The sequence below is a fragment of the Cydia splendana genome, chromosome 1 (assembly GCF_910591565.1).
Source record: "Cydia splendana chromosome 1, ilCydSple1.2, whole genome shotgun sequence".
NCBI lineage: Eukaryota > Metazoa > Arthropoda > Insecta > Lepidoptera > Tortricidae > Cydia > Cydia splendana.
The window spans coordinates 30,030,904-30,052,594 of NC_085960.1; the positions used below are offsets into that span (position 1 = coordinate 30,030,904).

At 35.5% G+C, this 21,691-nt stretch overlaps 1 long non-coding RNA gene across 1 annotated transcript in view; it reads left to right on the forward strand.

The window, feature by feature from the left end:
• Positions 1-21,039: 21,039 nt before the first annotated feature.
• The window catches only part of LOC134793094 (uncharacterized), a 454,735-nt gene continuing 454,083 nt past the window's right edge, over positions 21,040-21,691 (forward strand). Inside the window, exon 1 of the long non-coding RNA XR_010144494.1 lies at positions 21,040-21,112. This is a non-coding gene — a long non-coding RNA (uncharacterized LOC134793094). The remainder of the gene's footprint in view (positions 21,113-21,691) is intronic.

Genomic DNA, 21,691 nt, shown 5'->3' on the forward strand with positions numbered 1-21,691 from the left:
CTCGCTTCGTTCAGGATTCAATGTTCGCCGTCGCCGTAACCATGACATTTTGCTCCTTAGCGACACAACCTAATGTTTAATTGAAGCAGAGTTGCATCTGTTTTGCTTCGTTCCATTTTAAACAAAACAAAATCAACCCTGAATCCTACACTATAGATTCAAATTTCAATAGCAAATTTCAGACTTTTTCCTTGCATGGCTGGGCCCCAGGAGGGTGAGTGCAATATTAACACAACAACATTTACAACCATAAAAGTATTCCATTTTTGGAGAATACTCGTATTAAGCTTAAGCTTTACGACAAATTTCACCGACAGTATCAGTTTGTTTACTTATTTTTCCTTTTGCATTATAGAAACAAGACCCAGAGAATATTATGCTGATTTGGTTAAATAATTTAAATGCATATCTAACTAGCACACGTAAGCTAAGTAGCACCATGTTGTATAGCAGATGATCTGTTGATTTTTATTGAGTCTGACGCTAAATAAAGCGTACACTTATTATTTATTTAGGTAGATAACTTCTGGTTAAAAGTATTAACCCTATTATGTGAACTATTATTAAGCATTTGTCGTTAATTTGATACATTTGTGAGCTAATAATAAACTACAGCGCACCCAGATATTGTTTCAACAACCGTTAACGCAGACAGCACCACGTTGGTATACTTAGTTACCTGTAGTAAATTACCGGTGAACAGACATATTCAGCACTACACAGCAATATGCGCGACAGTTTATTTATTATACTTATAACTTAATTATAGTTTTACACGCTTCCTTAAATACACAGTCGCTATAAAAGTTTTATTTCTATTTTATAATAACTTATTTTACTGTATTTGGCTTAATTTCTGTTCACCGACCCGTTTTTTGGAAAGGTAAAAGCATTTAATAGTATTTAAACTGAATAAGACGTTGAAATGTGCCCTATAGTAATAATATTAGCGTAAAAATAGTTCTTTTCTCGATCAAAATATAGTTTAAATACCAGAAGTGTACCTTATAAAGATGTTTATGTGCTCAGAGCTATAAATTAAGTCCACAATGGGTCCATCATACCTGTGCTATTTGGGTCATTCGTCTCCCTCCCTTTTATTAAAAAATTATTTCAAACTGATAACTTTTTGTCGGTTATTTAGCAACTACATCGATTTTTTTGTTTTTTCTTACGTTCTTTATCCTCGTCGCCATTGTGACGTCTAGATTCCGTTGTATTACAAGGTGATAAATAAAACTCAGTTGGTCAGTCAGGTGTGCTCCGCGACCCGCCTGTACGCCGTGACAGTTGACAACAGAATGTCGACTTGCAGGTAGTTCGCATTGCACTTTTATTGTATAAACGTCACAAGCCTCTTTTAGTCAATTCATGTTTTATCCCTCTCTTACAAATACACAAGTCAAAATGACAGATTAAGACAAAGGATTATAGGTAATTGAGAATTATAGCATATTTATAAGTAACTCCATTAAACCTCTAGCGCTATTTCCTTTTTCTTAATAAGTTTATTACTCATCACATTTTTCTAAATTACTTATCCAGTTTTGAAAGTACCCTCGTGGCGACTACCTAGAAATGAAAACGCTTCAATTGTGACAAATAACTACATTAATCCATTAGGGAAATTAAACTAATAGCAACGGAGGGCATGCAACATAAAATATGCAAACGTAACATAAAATATGCACACGAATGACCGGAGTAGGGCCGCATTTTTCTTGTAGACCTGATGAGTAATTGGACTATTTTTCGACAGCTCGTGGCTTCACAATGTATGGTCGAGTTCACTTAACATCTTTACAAGCCAACGTTTCAAATATATATTTACACTAACACTGTAATAGTTATTTACAGTACATATGGCCCTATTTTCCCCCACTAGTGCGTAAAATAGCACTTTTCGTGCGTATGTCAAAAGTTTAAAGGGCCATATGTACTGTAAAACATTGTACGATACACGTTAACGTTACGTGTACGTTGCGTACGAATTACCTATTCGCACGTGTATCGTACAACGTTTTACAGTACATATGGCCCTTTAAACTTTTGACATACACACGAAAAGTGCTATTTTACTCACTAGTGCGGGAAAATAGGGCCATATGTACTATAAATATATTTTTTAGCGTTGGCTTGTTAAGATGTTTGTGAAGTCGACTGTATTAGTGACATGGCTGTAATACCTTGTAACATTTGATTCGTTGTTTCTGGTGAGGTTTAGGACTTAGGTACTTTATGGTATGTATTCAAGTCTACCACATACCACCATCGGATGATAAGTTTCATCATAATATTCATCATTAACTTGTCTACTGTGTTTTATTGAGATAAGTAAAATTCTCTTACGATAGAATATAAAAGATGATTTACGAAGGTAGCTAATGTTCACCAGTAGACTAGGTAGGTATAGGTACTTTTGATAGGCGAAGCTTTTAACCACACAGGACATAGTAGGTATCGTCGGTGCGAATAAAATAATCGCCATGTATTTTTTAGCTACTTTTCAAAGACAAAAAAAACTGTTTATTTTCTTGTTTGTAATATATTTGTTACACACGTATTTTTTTTTCTGGTAGATCAATGGTTTTACTTTTACCTGATACTTATGAAGAAAATAAACAGTTTTTTGCGTAAATTTATACAATATTAATTATTTTAACCAGAATTTTGCTACATAGCGACTTAAATTTGGTTCAGTTAAAATCGTCATGTGTAAAGTTTACACATAGCGATTTGTTGCCAAAGTAACGTAGTACGAGAAATGATACATAGCGGATTTTAGGGTCATCAAATCGCCATGTGCAACATAATCGCCATCACCTTCGACGGAAAACAAGGCATTTAATTTCGTTATGTGCTAAAAAAATCACATTAGCTATTTTTTTGTACAAATTTTGTTAGTTATTTTCTAAACTAATAAAAAAATTAGGTATATAGGTCGACGGGAAATTGAAAAAGGAATTAAAATATGGCAAAATCAAAAAATCTAAAAAAAACACATAGGGATTTTTTATTCGCACCGACGGTATATTCGAACACAGGGACTTTCATCAAATTATCATATATATTAAAAAAAAAAAAAAAAAAAACAGTTTAAATCCCAAAAAAATAGAATTAAAATTTACCACAGTGTGATTTTACCCAGTAGTAATATTCTTTCTACGGGACATTGTCAATTTGTCACATCACATTTACTAACTTTGTCGTATTAAATACTAAAATGGCATTCTCATGAGCAATTTCCGCTCGCTTATCGGTACGTGCGTTATCGCCCATCGGCCTCTAAACACCCGTTAAGGTGTGAACATTGAGCTCATAAATGACTGAAAGCTGTACTTTACACATCCTGTATACGAGACACTACTCCTTTTATACGTGACACCTTTTGCATTAAGGTATCCTTCCGTATGCAATACCGTGCATCTGGTGTATGCGTCGTAGCTCGCGCGCTATTCGCGAATCTTTCGCGCCCTCCACGCATGCTGGACATTCTACTACGAAAGTTGTTGCAGCTTTATTTTCCACACAATTTATAACATTACTACTTGAAATGAAAAATGGTACCGAGATAACAGCTTCACAGCTGTCTCCGTCCCCAAACTATGTGAAAAATACACATATAAATTATCCTCAATCATTTAAATCCCAATGTCCCCACGCTGAGCGCAATAAGTCCCTAAATCCATAAAAGCATGAATATTGAAGTAATAAAAGTTGAAGTGTTCATTCACACTTTATTCCCCGCTTGACCCAGTTGTGCGACATTTATCAACTGCACTCTAAGGCCAGTGTTACACTGTCCTTTGTCAGGCTCAATACCAAGACCTGACTGAAAATCGCTTAGTACTAAGAAAGTAAGAGCTGAACATATTCACAAGTTGTGCAGTGTGCACACCATATTTAGGTATGCCTCAACATCTACCGACAGTTTCGACGAGAGATGTGCGAGGGTGCGTTGTGACGGATGATTTAAGAACCAATAGTATAAATATATGCAAATGGCCTGAACCAACCGAGTATCTCTACAAGGATATTGTGGTATTTGTGTACAATATTGGCTTTGTTGACGCCGTTCTGACCAAGAATAGGTACAGCATTGTTGAAAGACCCGTGATTAGTTGATTAAAGAGTTTCAGTATAATCGTGTGGAGCTCTAAACCTCTACATTTAAACAAAATCACCTTGATATGTTTATTTTATTTTATTTCTAACCAGCGAGCGCAGTGAAAGGAAGCGAAGTTTTTACATTCAACTTCGATCACAGCTGGCTAAGGGTACCTGTCGGCATTTCGAAGTTTAATTTTTATTCTTGATAGTTATTTTATTAGTAAATGCTGTAAATATTTGTATCATGAATAGTACTGTTAATAAGTGAATTTCGGTCCCTCTTAATAAATGAAACCTCGACTGACCTACTTGCTTGAAATATCTCGTAGGTGCAGAAATAACGAGGCGCTGGAACAATTAGCATGCATTTTTCCAAGTGTTGCTACAATTTACTTATAAAATAATAACTGGGTTGGTTTAAACACTAACTAGTCTAGCTGCTTATTTGGAAAACTTTAAATGCCTGTTATACATACTTAAGTTTTTGAATGCAGTTTTTTCTTTATAATCGAAGTCGTAATTTCTTGTTAACCTTATTACCTAGTGTAGTAGCAATTGAATGCTTCGCTGCTTTTTATTACCATCCGACCCACATAATAATATTATCTGCCCATCGAACCGTCCGTGCATATTGTTCATAGCTGCGCATCGCGGAGTAAAAATGTCAGTTATAATAATTAATAACATATTTCAATAATCAAATTTATTTGATGAGAATGGTCAAAGGAAAGGGTAACAACGGTGGACGGACAAACAGACACCGAGAAAATAGCTCATGTGTTTATTTTTTACCAATTGGTATAAAATACTTATAAAATCAGTCGAATTCCTAACCTACTTTCTTTTTAAATCAGTACAATGCCTACTTGTAATGATACTCTAATGATACATACAATGACTAGGTCTTCTTGTAATGATATTCAAAAAAATGCTGTTTAAAATGCTGAACTCTAAAATAAAGTAATTTAAACCTAAATAAAGCAAAAGCTAGTGTGCAGAGCCAAGATTAAAATCATGAGAATGCATTAAAAGCTGTTTCCCGCTGTGTTACAACTTCCCGGAATCGAGTTTCATAATCGGGTTTACTACTTGGAATGTAACTGGCTAAGGGAAGTGTGTGCACATTTAAAAGTATTGTGGATTTATATTTCACTTCGTTCCCTACTACATTTTTAATGCAAAATAAGGAGGAGGTTCTCAATTTGTCGATATGTTTTTTAGCTTGGATACTTATGTAGACTTGTAAAGTGCTTCTTAGAAACACATGTGTCGTGACGCTCACAATCTTTTTAAGGGCCTAAAAAAAAGACTATTGGAAACCACGGGTGACCCTAGGGCTGGCTCATTCCTAGGCCAAAGAATAGGCATAGCTATTCAGCGTGGGAATGTAGCCAGCCTTATGGGCACCCTTCCGCAGGGGACAGACCTGGGGGACCTAAGGTAGGTGGGTAAGTTTTATTTATTTATTTTATTAGTTTTAGTTTTAATTTATTTAGTTTATACATAATTTTAATAATAGGTTGTATAAGTTTTGTTATTGAATAAATTACTTCCTTTCTGAAACACATTAGGTATGTTTTGAAGATATATAAATTGTCTGACTGTAGATAATTATGTAGGTAGGTACTTGATTGCATTATCGAATAATAGGTGGTATATACAAATATGAAATTGGGAACAAAAATGCAAATATTTTTATTACATAAATCGTAAACACAATGTGTTTTACGATAGAGTCTGTGCGGAAAGAGAAGAGTCGTGGAATGTATGGGGCCCAATACATTCCACGACTCTTCTCTTTCCGAACAGACTCTAATTATGGCATAAAACTCATATATTTTGATTGCTTGATTATTTAAATATTACTATACGAGAAATTGTAAGAATAACCATAAAATCAAATTAATCAATAACAAAATCTTAGCATATTTCTCTAGATTCAAACAGATAGGTACAGATACAGAGATGCTTAATCAAATCACCGCTCAAGTTGGTCGGGATTCATGAATCTCTCAATAACGCGTTTTTCGTCGAGTAAACGATCCCCTGAATTTACATAACGGCACACAGTGACAACGCTGCGTCAGCGATTTTAGCTATCAATGTCTCCTTTGTACTCACGGATCTTTGAATTGGAGGAGAGAGAAAACATTCTTTAGACTATTTAGACATAGAGATCAGATGAATGTGTATCCGATGTTTGTGTTTCGTTTAATGTCGTTTTTCGGTGTAAATGTTTACGGTATGAGGTTTCCGCTGTCTGGTAATGTTGAAAGACGTGTCGCTAGGTAATGTTGCGCCTAGCTAAATATTTATGTATCTATCCGATACCAAACCGGGGTGCAGTTTTTACTATTTTATGCTAGCATAAGCTTGATGAGGTGTTAGGACGTTTGTTACTTTTCTGCTCAATTACTCGAACGAGGAAAAGTCGAAATATTTATGAAATAAGGTACCCTGTAATCCCTGTATATCGTGGAACAAAGTAAACAAGTTACGCATGAGTCAAAGTAGGGGCTTCCGTAGAATCACCGAGGGATGTGCTACCCGTCACCTTCTCAAATAAACTTTTCTAGGAGCTGTTTCTCCATTTTTGTTATTATTGGCCAGAATGGCCACTCACGTTTTAGTCGACATCTTGGTTGAACCAGTGTAATAAAACTTCCAGACCCTGTAGACAACATGCCATCGCTATCGCTCCGTAGCGAACGAAACACAACTGTCAACTGTCGCACTAATATGGAAGAGTGAAATGAATGATTATGAAATGCCCTAATGTGGCTCGCAAAACCAAACTTTGTCTTGAAGATGCGGTCACACGATGCGCAATGGAGTTGTCCAGTCGAGTTGCGGGTGTATGTGTAGGAGGGCTTAGGTCACGTCTTGCGGATATGACGCTTAGCATCTAGGTCTTCCAGACGCTGCTGCTCAAGTTGATCTACTTACCGACCTTACTTACTTACCGACTGACTGCTGGGAGGGCATTGCATTACAAAGATCGGAATGGCGTTCTAGTGTTCATAGGAAGAGTGATACGAGTCATAGAGACACAAAACGAATCGATGTCGAAGCGCAAGTGATTGTCACCTTGGCTAGGCCGCCTGATCCGTGACATCTATGTGTCATTTAAAGCTCCGTCCAGATTTGTAGAATTTGAAAAATGTATCGTGATAAACTGATAAATTAACTAGATTTTGATATAAAATATAACATGTGTGACCATCCCATTTGCAGTTAGGTACCAATGTAGTTAGGTTATTAATGTACCGAAAAAAGTTTGAAAAATTGCAATTGCATTGGAGTAACTTTGAAATCAGGTTAATTTTGAAAATGATAATTAAATATCTATAAAACCAAAAGCTCTTCATACTTTAATAGCAATACTAATGCTTCTGCAACGAAGGGCATTGCGGTTACTGTTGCTCCAGTAGAAAGTGTTACTAGTTTATATTAAGAGATATTAGCCATTTTCAAAGCTATCCCGCTTTCGAAGTAACCCCCACCTCAATACACTTTACTTTTTTCGAAATTTATGAGAACTTTTCCAATAGAAGTTTTTGAAAACTTTTCCAATTGTCCGGAAACCTTCTGCAATAATATAAACTCAAGTGATTAGCTCGCCTCCACTCGACGCGCCTTCGGAATGCCACCCATATCCCCGACTGACGATTGCTGACGCCAACTTTCCCCTATCCGATTAAATTGCATTCTGTTATTGTACCTAGCTTAAATGCTGACAAATAAATAATGCAGACGATCAATGCAAAGGTGAGTACGCAATCTTTGTTGTTAGCGTCTCATTTGCGAATATTAGTTCCATATTCCGTGAGTATGCTGGATAAATGCATATCAGTGTAACGTGGGAGAAACAGAACTTGAAAGATACAAGTTCTGTTTCTCCCACATATTTGTAATGACAAAGGTATATTTGAAAATAAGTTATGTGCGTCTTGGGTCGTCCCATTCGTTTTTCGTCAAGTTCTTAAATTAGTCCTATTCTGCTTTCGTCACTCATTCTACATCGAAAGCCACCGACGATTGTGATGAATGTAGAATGAGTGACGAAAGCAGAATAGGACTAATTTAAGAACTTGACGAAAAACGAATGGGACGACCCAAGACGATACCAGTTATGTAAAGTGTCAAAATTCAAAAACAAACATGCCTTTTTCAAATTCAAATTTCAATGAACACAATCTCACCATAGCTTCTTATAATCTAGCGATAAGAGAAAAGAGGGACGTAGAGAGAGTAGACATCGACACATATTACAACAAAGGCTTAAGTAGAACGCACTGCGATTAAATTCTTGCGGTGTCAGTCTAATTTCTTGCGGTTTCAGTCATGTGCGTGCGCTTATGAAGCATGCCGTACATAACATTTATTGCGGTTCTAAAACCGCAAGAAATTAAACGTAGTGCGTTCTATTTAAGCCAAACGCGACTTTACATGGAGATTGTCTATCTTTATTATTGACTCGTCTCCGAAATTGTCTAGTTTTGCAAGGAATGTACCGCTTACTTCAAGATTGCTTCAAACTAATTTGTGAGATTGTTGGAAAATTTCATGTTATCGTCTTTGCGCTGTTTCATCTTATTATTACTATCTTAGGAATACGCTGACATGGAAATTATAATAAGTTAAAAGACGAACAAAGAAATGTTATTGTTTCATGTATAAAATACCTAGTAATAAGAGGCATTTGAACAGGAAAGCACATTACGCAAAATGATGAGCAATAAATTGAGAAACTAACCGCCTTTAGTAACTATGTTTTCAAATTCGACGCCTGATTGTGTCGAATTTGAAATAGGAATTTCTTGTCAGTTAAAAAAATTTTTTGGTCAGGCGTAGATTCAGATAGTCAGTAAGGGTTAGGTTAGATATATTATAGTCAAACAATAATCTATAAACGGCTGATAATCGAAACGATTCTCAAATAAAATAAAATCTCGGCAAATCAAGAACATCTACCATGGAAAATTTAAAGTCGGTTAAATTCAGAAGTCATAGAGCCATAGAGATTCCGAATTGTCGAGGCGTAAATGTCACCATTCATCAATAAACCTTTAGACGTAACGCAACCCTTCACTTCATCCCTCGAAGAGGGTCAAAGTGATGTCATGGTTAATTTATAGGGCTACGAAATATTTCTGTTGAATCATCAGAACAGCCTGGGGAACAATGCAGGGTGTTCTGGATCAAGTTAAATATTCTGCGTCATAGAAATGACAATGGCGAATATTATAGGTACTAAGCTCTATGTTTGAATTTATAATAAGGCATAAAATCAAAGGTTCATAATATCTGGAACGGCATTCGAAATGTACAATTTTCATATTGATATGACATTACTCCCAGTGTATCTCCCTGGGAAATAAATACTGTTAAAAGTGTGGTCTTGTAGCACTGGGATTAATATGATATCTATATCAAATCAAAGTGTATTCATTGTATTTCGTATACCGCTCCTAATTATGAGACTTTATACTTAATACACTATGGTAATCATTAATGAGTTGTCAGTTTGATCCCTTTTTGATTCCGCTACGTCCTACATCTTGTTCAAGTAGGTAACTTAATTAATTTGGTAAGCAGATATGTCTGCAAACGATACCATAACATAAACGATAGCGACATGTCGCTAAGCGCCTCCCTATGGCGATATGGTGGAAAAAGTCATGGAGTTAAGTCTCATGGCAGAGCGATGCCGATGGGCTAGAGATCCAAAGTGTCTCGTCCCAGTGAAGTGAAGTCTCGTCCCAGATAGTGAATTCGCCCACTTTTAAATTATATTTAAGTGTTAAGTAGGTATAAAAATCATATAGGTATAATATATATATTATATTGGTGTGAGCGTGATACGCTGCGAATACAGATTTCTCCAACTTCTACGATTTTGAATAGAGCCAAGTTATATTAAATTTTTTTTGAGCAAATCGACCCGAAAGCCAACATCGAAAATTGAAATTTAAATATCATTGTTATCACCTTCTCTATCCTCGTAAGGCCCTATCGACGCATTACAATGTACACTCTATTTCATTCTAATTTGAATCTTTCCAAAAGTACATAAAGTAGTATTCCTTTTCTTTCACATATTACGAAATTACGCACTCACGGCACGGTCACAGTGAAGCTCACGCCTTTGGTTGTTTAGGACTTAGCGGATAACCCTACTATATCAGTATTACGTACACATTAATTTAGCTTTTCAGATACAATTGTCTGCTTAAACACAATTTCATTGGTTTGTGAATATTTAGAACGTGCACACTGTAATAAATTGACAATACTTATTATGTAACATGAGCTTTTCTTTGTGAAATAAAAGAAAGAGTAAAAAAGGAAAGAAGTGGTACCTATGTGAGGTCGTTAGATGTTATGTAGCATTTTAAGAGATAACTTAGATTACGGTTTATTATATTTAATATACGAATCAGTATCCCTAGTAATTAGAGTTTTTCTGTGATTCTTCTTCTTCTTCTCAGTCGTATAAGTACTCTTGTCAGAATAGTCGTGGTCTTTGAGGTCGTTGTACGGCCCTTTTCTGTGATTACATAATCATAATTTAGGGCTGTTATAAAACGAAAAAAAAAATATTCTAACTATCATCCTTACAATCCTGACATACTCGTGATGGCCGGTTCTCCAAACGATATTCAAGTTTTATTCAAGATTAAAATATTTTTAATGGTAATAAAAACACATGCCAAATATACAAAAAACTACTAATAAAGAAGCTATACTAGCCCCTTAACGTGCCACGATATACTTACACCTCGCGTAATCTTCGCTTTCCTCTACCCTACTCCAAAATATTAGCTAGCTTCTATTGATTAGTTTAGGTTTCTAAAAACACCCTAACAGTCCTGGTAAAATACCAAAAATCCTGATATATCAGGGAAATCCTGACATGTTGGCAACCCTACTCTCATGAAACAATGTAGGCTTTCGCTTGACGGGCCAATATAACATAGTTAATAGTTGTTTAGCGCGCAGTTTTCCCTACCGATGTTAATTACAGTTACCAACTTACCGTAAACTATAGAGTACCTACCATCCACAGACTCCGATTATGGAGTACTGTGCGTCATTTCAGATAACATTAGACTCTAGAAGATCACAGAATCAGAGATTCTCTGCCTTTTCTGTGAAGTTGTATAGCAAACCACTTTGATTTCGATACAACGTGAATGAATACCTTGAATACTATAGTAGATTGTTAAACAAGGGATAAAATCTCTCTCAAGGCACTCATTTTTGTTGAGGTAGGGCGCTCGAACGCAGTGAGAACGCAGCTTTTATATACTAAGTATACTAAACTATACTAGTGACCTGACTGTAGTGACCCTGACTGTAGTGACCCAGAGGCGTATTTTATTAATTTCCGCTACCTAAAGATTGCCTGGAAAAGATCGCTTAGGTATTAACGATAAGACTGCCCGTTGTTTACCTGTACCTACTTGTGTTGCTGTTTTATTTATTTATATCTTCTATTGAGGTGTGTAATAAAGAGTATTTGTATTGCATTGTATTTTATTATGTTTGTAATTTGATATGGATTTGTAAAGGATATGATTATATGATCTATCAGTGTCCAAAGTGACGTTTCTGGTTGACAAATCGTTTTTAGGGTTCCGTACCCAAAGGGTAAAACGGGACCCTATTACTAAGACTCCGCTGTCCGTCCGTCCGTCCGTCTGTTACCAGGCTGTATCTCGTGATCTGTGATAGCTAGACAGCTGAAATTTTCACAGATGATGTATTTCTGTTGCCGCTATACACAGACCAACCCCTATAGACCGAGCTTATAGGACGACTCGCAGTCACCGCCCGTATGGTGTATAGGTCAAATATAAGATTGTTCGCGCGCCGCTCCGATCAGTTGCGCCCAACGTAACGACCTGTTAGCAGTGTGCACGAGTCTAAGAAAATAAATCGTAAACTATTGAATTCATTGGGAAAACATGGGATATTGCAGCGTAAAATGGTGTGGCAAGTCATCTAAGACATCTACTTACGAAACAGATGGAATAACATCCCACAGGAAAGTCAAATTCATTATTTCATTGAATAATGTTTCTTGTCCGCGGGGTTCATTTTATACTGGTCAGTAAGCAGAGGCGAAGTATGTCCGTCCCTTTTCGTCAACTTGAAAATGCAATGCGCTATCCCTTTCCCTTTCGACTAGTGATGTGACGATGATGGTTTTTCAGTTGCGGAAACTTCGTGCTTCGTCATACCGTATTGTACCATTTTAGACATAATATATAGGTAATATGTTGTGTAAGTTTTTTAGAATCCTCTAGGCCAGCGGAGCAGTTAGGCCGCATGTCACGAGATGGACCTGATGATGAACTTCAAAGAAGTGCGAGGGCACTCGGTGTTGGTTTGTGATAGACATATGTTGTATGGGTTTTTTAGAATCCTCTAGGTGAGCAGTTAGCTCTCATGTCACGAGATGGACCTGATGATGAACTCCAAAGAAGTGCGAGGGAACTCGGTGTTGGTTTGTGATAGACATATGTTGTATGAGCTTTTTAGAATCCTCTAGGTGAGCAGTAAGGTCTCATGTCACGAGATGGACCTGATGATGAACTTCAAAGAAGTGCGAGGGAACTCGGTGTTGGTTTGTGATAGACATATGATGTATGGGTTTTTTAGAATCCTGTAGGTGAGCAGTTAGGTCTCATGTCTCGAGATGGACCTGATGATGAACTTCAAATAAGTGCGAGAGAACTCGGAGTTGATTTGTAATAGGCATATGTTATTGGTCCATTTGAATATGTTTTCAATACAACCTTCTATGACCTTAATAAAACGGACAAAAGAAAATAATTGTATGAGATTTCGGCGACACTTTTTTCTCGTATCAAAAGAGATTGCGATTCTGAGTGGAAATAATATAAAAATTTTAAAACTTTAAAATTCATGTTCTGGGTACTTTAAGCAGAAATGCCCTAATATGTTAAGTAAAAATTTCAGGTACATTGTTAAATTACTTAATGAAATATTAAATTAATCAATATAATTATTAAGTAAGTTTACTCTAAGTATACTAAATTGGTAACAATTTTACCACAATAAATTTCGGTATCACTGGTAGCAGTACCCACTACCTGTAATGAACATGTCCCATCCCTACGCTTGCACGTGTCAGCGCGCCATGTTTGAAACGACCAATCGCAACGCCGTGAGCACCCCTCCCGCACCTCACAGTTTGGTGATTTGCGTCGGGAACAAAATGGCCAATATTAGGTTTCTAGAGGCGGTGTTCTGTGCCGCTATAACAACAAATACTAAAAACAGAATAAAATAAAGATTTAAGTGGGGCTCCCATACAACAAACGTGATTTTTGACCGAAGTTAAGCAACGTCGGGCGGGGTCAGTACTTGGATGGGTGACCGTTTTTATAGATAATGGTACGGAACCCTTCGTGTGCGAGTCCGACTCGCTCTTGGCCGGTTTTTTTATGCATAATCGAGTAGGTAAGAGGTCTGTGCCATAAACACATTGTGTCCTATATTCAGTTAGCATTTGTAATCGGATTAGGGGTACCAAAACGATCCCACGGTGAGGATTAAACCGTGCAATTAACTTTACATTCTGGCTTTCCTACTTTTTAAAAGCTTTTATTTAGTTAACCTTGCATATGTGTGGTAGTCAAAAATCGAGGGTTCAACCTATCCTATACATTCTACACATAGAACCTACCTACCTATTCTATACATAGAACACAAAAAACTTTCTCAAAAAAAAATTCAAATATATACAGGTTGTCCCAGGATGATGAATCAAATAAAATTAAAACAAACTTGATCAATAGGCATGTTGACATGAATCGCGAATATATAACATGTTATCTTTTTACCATAGCAGGGAATATTATAATGCTGAAAATCATATTTTGCAAGTGTAAATATGCGTAATAAATTAATTATTAATAATCAAAAGTATTTAAAATAATGCCCAGTATCACGTGACTGTAAACGCCAATCGGAGCGCGTGACGTCATGACATGAGAAACACCACAGACAAGTCGTCAAACCTGACCGTAATCCATACGACACCACCAAAGAGTTTGGATGTTCAAAAACTGTATGAATTTTTGTATTTCGACAATAGACATTTATTACGTACAAAAAATATTTATTGAAAATGTTATATATACTTGGTCAAGCAAATCTTGTCAGTAGAAAAAGGCGGCAAATTTGAAAAATGTAGGCGCGAAGGGATATCGTCTCATAGAAAATTTGAATTTCGCGCCTTTTTCTACTGACAAGATTTGCTTGACCATCTATAATACGATATTTCACCAATATCTTTTTAATAATTTGGCTGAATGGAACTATCATTGCCACGATGGCTGTCGGAAACAAAAAAAAATAAATTTAAAAAAGTTATATCTGCTTCCGCTATATTTGCATTCAAAATCTTAGTTGTATCATAATAATTCATCTTAAATTGTAACTGTAAGTGTTTTTGTGTGAAATCAGTTATTGTGATTAATTTTTGAAATGCTTTTATCATCGTTGAACGTAACATGTATACATATAGTGCGCAATTAACAATATCATTCAAGTCAAAATTCGTAACTGCAACGTAAGTATCATGTAACAAATATTTGTTTTATACTTTAGGGTCTTGATTGTTGTTCTTTTACACACAGGCACTGCATAAGACATGTAAAACTAGTTATTCATTATTTTAGCTTATATATTTACGTAATACTTATCTTTTAGAAAGAGAGTTAAATTAAATACTACAGCTTTTGATCTACGCTAGGACTGACATTTGGGCAGCAGTTTGTTTATTTATCTGTTCGTGACGTCACGTGACAGCTTGGAGCGTTTAGGCTCAAACTTTAAACACTAAACTAATTATAAGCTCGATTTAGTCTTTAAAATTAATGAATAAAAATTTTAAATATTTTTTTTTGTAATAATTACGTGTCTATCTATAAAATGAATACAGTTCTAAAAAAATGTCGACATGCCTATTAAGCCGTTTATGAGTTATCGCTAAAAGTCTTCCCTTCTTATTTTAATTAAAAGCCTGGCAACCCTTATTTGTGACCGGATTTTCGCAGGCAACCCTATACCATTGTATTTGCAATAAAATTACCATCATTTTGATGTATAATTCAAGCGTCAGACAGATGAGTGCAATTATCGATATAAAATCACCTCTTTAACTTTAAACACGGCAACCACATAATAGTGACCGGAAAAAGATAGGCAACCTAGATGATTTATGTTGTACAAGTTGTATACTTTCCATTGAAACTTATTTCATTCGTCAGACAAATTGAAATTTGCCGTAAAAAAAAAATTTTTTATTTATTTATTTAAAATAGCCTTGACCATATTTCTTTAGGCAACCCTATTTATTTATGTTCTGGAACATATTTTCTTTCATATTTTCATAGTTTTATCCGTCAGACAGATTGGTGAAGGTCGACCATATGTGGGATCTCCTATTACTAGCCACCAAAATTGGTGTGGAACGGATGTGCTTTTAGCTACCTGTTCCAAAGCGACGAAATCGCGGAGCGAGCCACGCCTGGCACTGGGCCCAAGACAGAGCGGCTTGGAGAGCACTGGTGAAAAATGTCCACATTCGTCACATCCCTCAACCATGAGGATAGGACAAGGAATAAGATCTGTAATGTAGACGAGCTAATTAAATTTGCATGTGTGCGTATCACCCAAATCTTAAAAACAAATTTTGAGACGTTTGCACATATTTAAAAAATGTAACCGTCGATCGACTGACATTATTAATTACGTAATTAAATTACCACTTACCAGGATATAAATATGGATACACCATTTTTCATAAAACTCACCGTACAAAACTATTACAAAGGATTCTTGTTACTGAACCAGCTAAGCCTCGTTTACATTATTTACGAACTAAAGACAAGAAAAATAAAAAGACTGACATCAATTAGTCACCTAAACTTAAAATATCACCATACGAAGATAAGTATCGAGATGACGGCTGTTACAGTACCCAAGCTATTTGAAAAATACTACAGTCAGATATAAGAACTTAAAAAACCTTCTTCAAAAAACCCAAACCTTCAAAAAACGGCGCGAAGGGATATCGTCTCATAGAAAATTTGTTTTTCGCGCCTTTTTCTACTGACAAGATTTGCTTGACCATCTATAATACGATATTTCACCAATATCTTTTTAATAATTTGGCTGAATGGAACTATCATTGCCACGATGGCTGTCGGAAACAAAAAAAAATAAATTTAAAAAAGTTATATCTGCTTCCGCTATATTTGCATTCAAAATCTTAGTTGTATCATAATAATTCATCTTAAATTGTAACTGTAAGTGTTTTTGTGTGAAATCAGTTATTGTGCTTAATTTTTGAAATGCTTTTATCATCGTTGAACGTAACATGTATATACATATAGTGCGCAATTAACAATATCATTCAAGTCAAAATTCGTAACTGCAACGTAAGTATCATGTAACAAATATTTGTTTTATAAGTACTTTAGGGTCTTGATTGTTGTTCTTTTACACACAGGCACTGCATAAGACATGTAAAACTAGTTATTCATTATTTTAGCTTATATATTTACGTAATACTTATCTTTTAGAAAGAGAGTTAAATTAAATACTACAGCTTTTGATCTACGCTAGGACTGACATTTGGGCAGCAGTTTGTTTATTTATCTGTTCGTGACGTCACGTGACAGCTTGGAGCGTTTAGGCTCAAACTTTAAACACTAAACTAATTAAGCTCGATTTAGTGTTTAAAATTAATGAATAAAAATTTTAAATATTTTTTTTGTAATAATTACGTGTCTATCTATAAAATGAATACAGTTCTAAAAAAATGTCGACATGCCTATTAAGCCGTTTATGAGTTATCGCTAAAAGTCTTCCCTTCTTATTTTAATTAAAAGCCTGGCAACCCTTATTTGTGACCGGATTTTCGCAGGCAACCCTATACCATTGTATTTGCAATAAAATTACCATCATTTTGATGTATAATTCAAGCGTCAGACAGATGAGTGCAATTATCGATATAAAATCACCTCTTTAACTTTAAACACGGCAACCACATAATAGTGACCGGAAAAAGATAGGCAACCTAGATGATTTATGTTGTACAAGTTGTATACTTTCCATTGAAACTTATTTCATTCGTCAGACAAATTGAAATTTGCCGTAAAAAATATATTTTTTTTTTAATTATTTAAAATAGCCTTGTCCATATTTCTTTAGGCAACCCTATTTATTTATGTTCTGGAACATATTTTCTTTCATATTTTCATAGTTTCATCCGTCAGACAGATTGGTGAAGGTCGACCATATGTGGGATCTCCTATTACTAGCCACCAAAATTGGTGTGGAACGGATGTGCTTTTAGCTACCTGTTCCAAAGCGACGAAATCGCGGAGCGAGCCACGCCTGGCACTGGGCCCAAGACAGAGCGGCTTGGAGAGCACTGGTGAAAAATGTCCACATTCGTCACATCCCTCAGCCATGAGGATAGGACAAGGAATAAGATCTGTAATGTAGACGAGCTAATTAAATTTGCATGTGTGCGTATCACCCAAATCTTAAAAACAAATTTTGAGACGTTTGCACATATTTAAAAAATGTAACCGTCGATCGACTGACATTATTAATTACGTAATTAAATTACCACTTACCAGGATATAAATATGGATACACCATTTTTCATAAAACTCACCGTACAAAACTATTACAAAGGATTCTTGTTACTGAACCAGCTAAGCCGCGTTTACATTATTTACGAACTAAAGACAAGAAAAATAAAAAGACTGACATCAATTAGTCACCTAAACTTAAAATATCACCATACGAAGATAAGTATCGAGATGACGGCTGTTACAGTACCCAAGCTATTTGAAAAATACTACAGTCAGATATAAGAACTTAAAAAACCTTCTTCAAAAAACCCAATGGTCATAAAACTGGGGACCCTGACAATCCCGTCAGGAAATAGCCAAACGACGGTACATAAACTCCATTGATTATGGCACTAGCTGCCCAGCTCAATAAAAATCCATTAAAAAAAAATAAAAAAAAGCGAGGGCTAATAAGTACATGCTAAAAGATTATCTGTTAATTTTAATTGTTTGTCTAAGTATACCTAACTAGTTGGTTTGTAGTTATTATCATTTGTTATCGACGTATAGATCGATAATGTTTTTCATACTTAAGTATTTAATGTTTGTATAGAATAGTCATCAATAAGTGCTTTGTTTACCCATCAATAGGTACCTTATGTTTAATTTGCCCTACTAACCATAAACCTATCAAAAAGCAATTCTTGCCTCGGAACTATTTTTAAGGTAAACTAATATATAACAACGTAGTAATAAAATAAACACGATCGACCTACTTTATAGATATTAGGGGCCCACTGATTAACAGTCCGCCGGACGGTCTCGGCCCGTCAGTTAGAACAAAATTTTGACAGTTCCGAACAACTGACAGGCCGATACCGTCCGGCGGACTGTTAATCAGTGGGCCCCTTAATTATAGACACTGACACAGCAAGACTTGGTTACTAAGTGTAAGATAATTCAATACCCATTTATGTCTCTATTGTTCTTTAAATTAGTATATTATCTCTTTGCCTGAGATACAGGATTATATTCCTAGTTCAGGCGCACATAACAATGTACGAAAAATGTTAAAGTTCACGCATAACATTAGCAATAAGGTTTTCTCAATAAATTATCCTTAATTCTTATTATTTTAATTCTTAAAGTGCAAGTTCAGATGTTTTTGAGAACCTTGCTTAGAATGTGTAACCCAGCACGGTAAATCCAGTTACCGTGTGAGTTGGTGCGTACAAAATACTTATTGTATGTTTTTTAATGTGCACCATTTTTAATCTCTATGCCAGTGTGGTAAGTCTGTATTTTCACCTATAAGCTACAGCCTCAGAACCCACCAATTCGTATTATGAAGTTGTATGTAACCTATCTTTTTAAAGCCGGGATCCGGTCGGATCCCATCGACATTCGCTCATTAATACCGCTCCCATCCGGCCGGTACGCCGGTCTCGTCCATGCTAAATTAGGATGGGTACACCCACACGAGGCGTGGTATGACGGCTGTACGCACCCGTCAAGAGCCTCTGGCCGAGAGTCTCGGCAAAAAATCGACCGAAATCGGGGAAGGACGACATTATTTTTATAAACAATGATGTAGGTATTATTAAATCATAGTACATTCTTAATCCTTATCTTGGCATTGTAACACCCGTGATACATGGAACTTTAAAAAATCTAGCAGGTTCACTCTATTACCTAACAAAGTATTTCTGCCATAAATATGTCCTTTATTATAGAAAAAAAAAATGGACACAAGTGTCATTGTAAATTAATTAGTAAAAATCAACATGGCGCCGCGGAAACAACATATTTCGTTTCGTACTGGAAGTTTGGCACTTATTTCATTGATTATCATAATCTAAATTTTGATGCATTGATGCATTTACTATCATTTAGGGCATAAATATTTACATTGCGGTCGAATTTAAAAACATTAAATACACAGAATATTTACATGAAACTGTTATGTATTATATTTGATACATTACCAAGAACTCTTACTCAAGAATGTAATACATTCCTTTTGATATGTACATTTATATGTACATATCAAAAGGAATGTATTACATTTAATACATTGCCAAGTGGTCGTCAAAATAGATTTACATGATTTTTTTTTTTGTATTTGTGGGGTTACAAAACATGTTTCAAATATGTCATATTAGTTGTCGTATTATTTAGTTATTGAACTTTGATTTTTTTTTAAGTACTTAATGTTTTTCGACGTATATTCGTACGGTGTAGCATTATTGCTACGCCGTAGCCCGTAACGCGCAAAAATATGTTTACGACAAGAAATACCACTTAAGTACAAATATTTTTTTTTTAATCTTTGAAGTATTTGTTTGCTTTTCCTATCCTACACAACGGTTTTTGGACAACTTTTTTGAAACTTTACGGGATCAAATTTTTCTTCCGTGTGATCCGGTATTCGTAGATATAATTTATTTTTACAGGTTTAATAGTCATCTGATGTTTTTAGATAGCGTTTAATTAGTAATAAATGATGATTTCTGTTGCATTACATGTTTTATTTTTATTAAAATCCACATTTTTCTTCTAAAAAGTAGGTAACTAGTTTATCAAGGGATTGGCATTGTATCAAATATGATACATATGATTTTCCGAAACTGGAAAATCCTGGATTTTTTTCCTTATTTTTTAATAGTGTAGTATGCTCAATAGCTGACCAAAAACTAAAAAAAATTTTATATTTAAGATATTTTGAGGCTTGCTAAGATAAGGGTTAATAACTTTTGTTTGATGTAACACACAACACACGTGTATATATGACTCATGGTATAGCTATCAAAGTTATATTTTACAAATGCCAGCAGTCGCCGCCTGTAGAACGGTGTTCAATCTAAAATACCCCATAGTCCCCTACAGGTGTGCGCCGTGTAAATGTACCTTAATGTTATTGTTGGATTTTTCGCTCGGCCCGTTGTTTTGATGATTAATGTCTTGTTTGAAAGTCGAATTAAAACCGGCTACACCGCGCGAATTTATTTGCATTAGGCGGTGATGGAGCCGGATTAATTGCGATTTCAGGTCCCATTAGTTAAATTGTTTTTGAGGAAGTTTTATTTTATCCGAATCACTTAGGTACTATGGACGAGTAATCTTTTAAAAGCTTTAGGTACTTAGGTAAATAGATAAGTACATACTCGTACATGAAAAAAGCGGTAGTGGTCGAGTGGATCTGACATCCGACTGTCAATCCGGGGGTCGTGTGGGCTCAAATCCTGGCTCGTACCAATGAGTTTTTCGCAACTTAGGTACGAAATATCATTTGATATTTACCAGTAGCTTATCTGTGAAGGAAAACATCGTGATGAAATCTACGTACATCTGCGAAGAAATTCAAAGGTGTATGTGAAGTCCCCAACCCGCATTGGGCCAGCGTGGAGACTATAGAACAAGCCCGCATGGGCGGAACGTATATGGGCTGGATTATTTATTAAGTATACGAAGATATTTAGCACTTTACCGTATATAGATAAGGGTTAGATTTTATTTCTACTAACATCTATTATTTTAAATTAAAAGAAGTCTTCATATTTTACGGTGTATTTTAATTTAACTGTTTCTATTCAAACGACTACCTATTTCTACCATTGTATTAAATTAAATTAGGGTAAGTACCCAGAGAGCTCAGAAAAGATAAAATTTACGGAATAATTCCAACATCTATCAATATTTAATAATAATAACAAAACTTCCGTGAGACACAGACATATTAACCCGACCCGTTCTTAATATATTTAATTTACCAATATATTACGTAATCTTTACAATAAGACCGAAACCACTACGATGTTGACTCTAGCGCTGCTCAATAAATGACACAACAATAATATCATTAATATTTCCACTTCCTTCACCATTAAGGTGCAGTGAGTTCCGGGTCCTTCTTCGAACACAGCTCACTGAGCACTGTCCGACCGTGCGTGCCCGGA